Source organism: Zea mays, chromosome 1 (assembly GCF_902167145.1).
Source record: "Zea mays cultivar B73 chromosome 1, Zm-B73-REFERENCE-NAM-5.0, whole genome shotgun sequence".
Taxonomy (NCBI): Eukaryota; Viridiplantae; Streptophyta; class Magnoliopsida; order Poales; family Poaceae; genus Zea; species Zea mays.
Window position 1 is genome coordinate 189,879,251 of NC_050096.1, and position 7,200 is coordinate 189,886,450.

At 44.8% G+C, this 7,200-nt stretch overlaps 1 pseudogene across 1 annotated transcript; it reads left to right on the forward strand.

Moving 5' to 3' along the window:
* Window positions 1–3,110: 3,110 nt before the first annotated feature.
* Window positions 3,111–7,200, forward strand: LOC100383883 (LOC103641648-like pseudogene; annotated as a pseudogene). Its single transcript, NR_160662.1, has 3 exons — window positions 3,111–3,757; window positions 4,370–4,518; window positions 7,029–7,200. The product of NR_160662.1 is annotated as a protein-like pseudogene (transcript).

Genomic DNA, 7,200 nt, shown 5'->3' on the forward strand with positions numbered 1-7,200 from the left:
AATATTTCAGGCACTTCAATTAAAGGTGCTGCTGGGGTGCTACCAATGTTTTCTAGCTTAGTAGTTAGCTCATTATTGTGTATACTAAGAATTTCCATTTTTTCTAGCAAATTTTCAATAGCTTCTTGGGAGCTACCTAACTTAGCCTTAAGTTTTTCATTCTTTTTAATAAGGCTATCATCGGTAGCAGTGGATGGAGCACTAGATTCTAATAGCTCAATTTTAGTTGATAGCTCACTATTTAAGTTTGCAAAAGTTTCAAATTTTTCTAGCAAACCTTTGTAATCATTTTGAGAGCTAACCAACTTATTTTTCAAAGTTTTAAGTTGAGCTTTTTGCTTAGTGCAAACATCCTGGAAAAATTCTACGGCTTCCGCAAGCTCATCTAGAGAGGGCTTTCCCTCACCTTCATCATCACTACTACTTTCATCACTAGAGGATGGAATGCTTTTGTTACCTCTTGCCATAAGGCATTTGTGTGATGACCATGATGATCGTGACGAGGACCGGTGGCTGCGCGTCCTTGGAGGTTCATCTTCACTTGAAGAATCATCCCAAGTTCTAACACTTGTTAGCGCCTTGCCTTTGTTCCTCTCCTTTTTGGGTTTGGCCATATTTGGACAGTTGTCCCTGAAGTGGCCCTTCTCCCCACATGCGAAGCATCCTCTCTTCCTTTGCTTTTTCCTGTCAATGTTAAAGAGAAGATCCTCGACCTACAGGGGCACACCCATTAGATTAATCTTGCGGATCATCCCCATTACCTTTCCGACGCGTCGGATTGTCTCTTCGTCCTCAGAGGATGATGTGCATGGTTGATTATCTTCATCATCATCACTTTCTTCTTCTTCCTCTTCTTCACTTGAGGAACTTGGAGTGGGAGCCTTCTTTTTGCCCTTCCTTTCATCACATGCAAAAGCATATGGTCTTGAGGAAGTTGGCTCCTCTCCCCGACTCATTTTTCGCGACATCTCAAAGGCCGCGATTTTCCCAATCACAATGGTCGGGGTCATGTTGCTCAAGTCCTCCATGTTGTGAAGGATGGTGATGATGCTCCCATATCTTTGTTGTGGTAGCAGGGAGATAATCTTCCTCACAATGTCCGCATCACCTAGCTTATTAATGCCGAGCTCATTGATTATTAGATTCAAACGAGAATACATGTCTCTAACAAGCTCATCATCTTTCATAGCAAAAGAATTATACTCATTTAAGACTAGGCAATGTTTTTGCTCACGGACATTGGATGTGCCGTCATGGAGCTCATGCAATTTTAGCCAAATCTCATTAGCAGTTTTCAAGGTAAATACTTGATTAAAAATATCCATGCTAAGAGATTCATACAAGCAATTTTTGGCTCTAGCATTTAAATGAATTTCTTTTTCCTCACTCGTGGTGGGTTTCTCGGGATTCTTGAGGGGTTTCATCCCGTCACGAGTGACTCTCCAAACACCTAGATCAACGGCCTCTAGGTAACAAGCCATTCTAGCACTATAATATGAGAAGTTAGTGCCGTCGAAGTGTGGTGGCCTATGGGTATCCATCCCTTCCTCTAAAAAGCGTCGGCTCTTTTAGCGGTGAAGCTAAAGTGTTTCAAATGAGCCAAACTGGGCTCTGATACCACTTGTAGGAAACGGGTGACGCCTAAGAGGGGGGGGGGTGAATTAGGACTTCTAAAACTTTTACTAAACTAGGCCACAATTAAATCCCTAGAGCAAAACCTATGCAAATAATCAAAACTAGAATGTGCAAACTAGGTTTTGTCTAAGTGTTGCTATCTCTACCGCAAAGGCTAAGTTTCAATCTACACTAAATAAGTATGACTACAAGATTGAAACTTAAATGCTTAATATAAATGCGGAATATAAAGAGCTAAGTAGAGAAGCAAACTCTCGTGGATGACGCCGGTATTTTTACCGAGGTATCCGGAACCACGCAAGGTCCCGACTAATCCTCGTTGGTGCCCCTACGCAAAGGGAAGCCCACGCGAGGGCCAAGCACCACGGTCGAGTAACTCCGTAGAGAGCCGCGGGCCTTCTCCACGCGCAAGTGGTGCTCCGCTTCCGGCTCCTCTCGGACGCTCCCCGCCGTCTCCACTATCGAGCTTCCGGCCGAAACGCCGCGGGCCTCGTTCCCTCCGGTACACGGTGGCGGCCGTGACACAAACGCGGTTGTCACGGTCTCGCAAGACTCTCGCCCCACTCGGTACAATTACAACGACTCACGCAAGAGCCGAGGGGTTGTGTGGTTTTACAAAACTCACTCAACTAACTAGGGTTCACCTAGAGCAAGCGCTAAAGCGGTCTAACTAACCTAAGCACTTCGCAAAGCACCTACGCTAATCACCGAGTGATTCTATTAAGCACTTGGGTGTATGAGCTCTTGGAAATGTGCACTATATGCCTTGGTATGTTGCTTGGGCTCTCACACTTGAGAATGGTCGGTTGGGGTGGTATTTATAGCCTCCACACCCCCAACTAGCCGTTGGACAGAAAGCAGCAGCTTTCTGTCGTCGGGTGCACCGGACAGTCCGGTGCACCACCGGACATCTACTGTGCAGTGTCCGGTGCACGCCACGTCAGCCGACCGTTGGCGCCTATAGCAGTCGACCGTTGGATCCGACCGGTGCCGTCTGCCCGTTGGCACACCGGACAGTCCGGTGCTACAGCCAGAGAGCGCCTGTCTGTGGCCTCTCTGCGCAGACTGTCTGGTGTCTCATCGGACAGTCCGGTGCACACCGGACACCAATGTCCGGTGCGCCACCAGGCGCTGGCTGACAGCCCTTTTCTTGGATTTCTTCGCTGATTTCTTCGGGCTTCTTTGTTCTTGAGTATTGGACTCCTATGCATCTTTTTATGTCTTCTTTTGAGGTGTCGCATCCTCATTGCCTTGGTCCAATTCTCTTCGCATCCTATGAACTACAAATACAAACACTAGAAAACTTATTAGTTCACGGATTGTGTTGTTCATCAAACACGAAAACTCAATTAGTCAAATGGCCCGGGGTCCATTTTCCTTACAGTAATGCCACCCCTTTTCGACCAATGTCGTGTGCTGCTAACCCCTTTTATCTCCCTTCTCTGCTCCTTCTGCTGACCTGCGCACGGTGAGCCCAGGACACTAGCGTAGGCTTCGTCTTCCCCACCATCTCTTCTTATTCCCCCAAGCTCATCCATGGCCACCTCCCCGCCATCTCCCTCAGCACACGCCAAGCTCCCCTCCGATCTGTTCAGAGCAGGGAGTAGCAGCTCCCATTCCCCAGCAACATCTTCCTCATCGACGCCCCCTGCTCGGAGCCTCCCATGGCACAATCACCCATGGTCGAGGTTCCCCCTGCTTGGCCTCGCTTCCGTGGGCGCTAGCAGCAGAAGCTCCCAAGCACAGAGTCGTTCTTCCCCAAGGTGCGGGCGCCATTTCTTCCATGGCCGAGCTCACCACCTGCTAGGACAAGCCGGACCCCTCTGCTCCTCCATGGCTGTGAGCTCGACGTCCCCTTCTTCCTCCTCTGATGGGCAGCTCGGCTCCCTCTGCTCCATTCCCCCACTCGGCACCCAACTTTCTGCAGGAGCTTGCCAACGCTCTCCTCCCCCCACTCAGCACTCCATGGTCAGATCCTCGTCTCCCCCATCAACGCTAGGTATTTGAACCTGCACCCTGTCAACATCCCCAGGGCAAAGACTCGATGCCCCCTTCTCTGTCCCTACTCCTCCCTCTATGGATATTCCCATGGCGCAGTTCCCTAGCCGGCTTCCTGCCTCCGGTAAGCAGCAATTATTCTCTGCTCGCGAGCTCGCCGTTAGGACTCCCAAGTCGCTGCATGCCCCTGCCCAAGCTCCAAATCCATGGCCGGAATCCTCACCGAAAGCGACGCTAGCCGCGAGCCTCACTGCTCCTTGTGCATAGTTGCTGTTGTCCATTGCCTTGAAGTTCCTCCGTCATCGTGTTGCTTCTTCGCTGCTCCTCCATAGCACGCCCTCCTTGACAGCTCACCATCGATCTCCATTTTGGACTGTTGTGGCCATGTGAATGGGGTGTTCGACGAAATGCTTAGTAGGGCAGCGAGTCGTGGAGAGCATCATCGATCTTGATGTGCTCGGCATTTTCTCATGCAACCCCGCCGCCCATGTAGCTCCAGCACGCCGATGCCATCTCCCAGCTCGTCCCTACCGTGTCCATCGCTGTCCCATGCCTCGCTGTGCTACGCTAGCCGCAGCAGCACACTGCCCCTATGTCTTACCCTTGTCGTGCTTGCGTGTTGTTCGAACAAATGCCCAGCAGCAGCATCCTGGTGTCTTGTGTTGTCGCTTTTGGTGCCCTGCTCCATTAATGCCCCTTGACGCTATCCTTCCTGTTGTTTTGCCACACAAAACAGCAGCCGCAACAACTCCTCAGTGGCGCGTGCTCCACCTTGTTGCGTCGTGGTGCCCGTCGTGCTCCTTCGGCTTCGCTCTGCTCTCCGGTACACGTTGGCACGTTCATCTCCACGCCATGTGTGCAGTGATATCGACCGAGTTGTTTATGGTAAGCTGTTTTGTTGTTTCAGGTAGTGTTCGATTAATGGATATAATATATTTTGGTAATCACAATGATTCTTTATGTGTTGCACAAATGTGTCGTGGTTATATTAAATCGTGGTTAAACGCCTTGTCATAAAATAGTGTGTTGGTTTTCGCAACTTTTAATGTGTAGGGTATGCTTATTTCCAAGCAGTGGCCAATAAGTAGTCTACAATATTTTGTATTATATATATAAATTTGCTGGCGAAAGTATGCGCAGAGTTTGCCATTGAACAGGTGTGCTAGAGTATGTTACATCAAGTGTTGCGCCAAGTGGATGGAAGTGTTCCGAATAAATGCCGCAATATGGTTGTATTCGTGACAAGGAGGTGTAGGTTTTACTCGACTAGAAGTTTGGTTGATGTGGCTAGGCATTGCTTTGGCTTGTGTGGTGAGGTGATGACATGCCAAAGTATTCATCGCTTCCTCTATGTTTATAAGTCGAGTCATGACGATACACATTATGCGTTCGTTAAATTATGCTTTGCATATAGTGTATGGTTGTGCTCACGATTTCGATTAGACACGTCGGGTGGTCAAGTAGGTTCGTGATACAAGTTGTGTAATGGAGTTAGTTTGTTTTAGAATGATTATTGAAATGCTCAGTTCATATGATAAACATGTATGTGTTCACGATTTGGGAAGTAAGTGCATGGTGGTTGCGAGTTGGAGATTAGTGGTTTACGGTTCGTATGATTTAGTTGAAGTGTGAATATACGCGTAAATATGTATGTTTATAAAAAATGTTGTAGTGTATGTTGTGTCTCGGATTGCGATAATAATGGGCTAGCCGACGTGTATGTTATTTAGCGGGCTATATCGTTGCTCTAGTTAGCCGAATTGTTAGACGGCTTTGGTTAAGCTCGTGATCATGATGATTGGCTTGTTGTAGTCTAAATGTGCATGGTTATGGTCGCGGATGAAAGATAGTAGTGTTCATGTGATGTCTAAGTTAAAATGCAAATTAGTGTGTGAAAGGCGCATCGATAAACATATATGTACCGGGTAAGATTATTGTGGTAGATGCGTTGTTAATTGTGAATGGAAATTCTAGGCACGAAATAACTTGGATAAAAAGTTAGTAAGTCTACTTGTGGGTCCTAATTTGATTGTTTTAACTCTAACAAATGGTAAGGTGTTAAAATGGTTCAAGTCTCTAGAACGCGGCAATTCTTGAAGTAATTAGGAGCTGAATTTTTATTAGTTGCTGTTTTGGGCTGCACGCACTGTTTTTGTCGTGTTGTCTGTTTGATGGACTAAATTATGTTTTCTATAGAAAAGCCATATAGAAAAGTTGTAGATAACTTTGTTATCTTACTTGTGTTAAAATCTGACAGCCATAAGTTTGATCGTTTAGAAGTTACGCTTTTTACAAATTCAGTAACTGAATCTGTCCAATTTCAGTACAGATTTCAGAGATTGAATTGTTTGCTTAAGTTAATGTTACAATCTGTTCATGGTTGTTATAAGAAAGTTGTAGATGTTTTTCTTATCTTCCTTGTGTTAAAATTTCATAACCATAGGGCTGACAGTTTAGGAGTTATGAATTTTACAAACTGGTTGTTGTGTTCTGTTCACTGTCAGAACAGATTTCGAAAACTGAATTATTTGACTTGGTTAAACATAGAATCGCTTCTTGGTGATTATAAACGTTGTGTAGTACTTTTGCTAGGCTTTCCAAAAAGTCTTGGATCACTCTTTTTGGGGATTTGAAGTTTAAGTTATGGATGTTTAAAATATGAAGACTGAATCTGTCCAGTTCTGAACAGCAAAGCCTTCATAGTGTATTTTACCCTTGACACATATTAAACCAGCCAGGGATATTTATAAATAATTTGTAGAACATTTAATTATCTTTCTAGAAAGTCTAGGATCACTTTGTTTGGATGTATGAATCTTTAGTTGTGAATTTTTGAAGTTGCAAGTCTAAATCTGTCCAAATCTGGACAGAACTGTCGTGTTAGCACTTTTTAACCTTGCTAAGTGTTGAATCATATTGAGATGATAATACCAAAGTTGTAGAGCACTTCTTAAGCTTTTCAGAAAATCTTAGTTTCCTATTTTTGGATTAATATTTGAAGAGTTATGATTAAAACAAGTAATTGATGTGTTGCTGTCCAAAAATTTGCAAGTGCTTATTTGATTGTTTAGTTCACCCTTTTTGCTAAAAATGTTTGGTTAGCTCTTAATTAATGTAGACTTGCCATGGCTAAGTTTGAGATAACATATGTGTCCTATTTTATATGTTTCTTTCTCTAGTTGATTGTGATGTCGTATTTGTGTTGCGTAAGTATCTAAAATGTTGTTGTCTTTTTAATGGTGTTAATAATGAACGCCGATAACGTACGACTAGCTAGCGCTTGTGTATAGTCATTGCAGTGTCTTACTAATTAGTGTTTAGTTCCCTATCATGCATTGGAATATCTTGTGATATTTTTCATTGTGTTCATACATATGCATATTGTATCTCATTAGGACCGAGAGATGACGATCGAGCAAGTGATGTGATGCCAACCACAAGAGGCAATTGGTGGACGGTCTGAAGAATAATAGACTTAACCAGTGGATACTTGCCAAACGAGTATCCCTAGCAAACACTATCTAGTGTTGAATTCCAGGCAAGCCTCGGTTTTATGCATAACCGTTT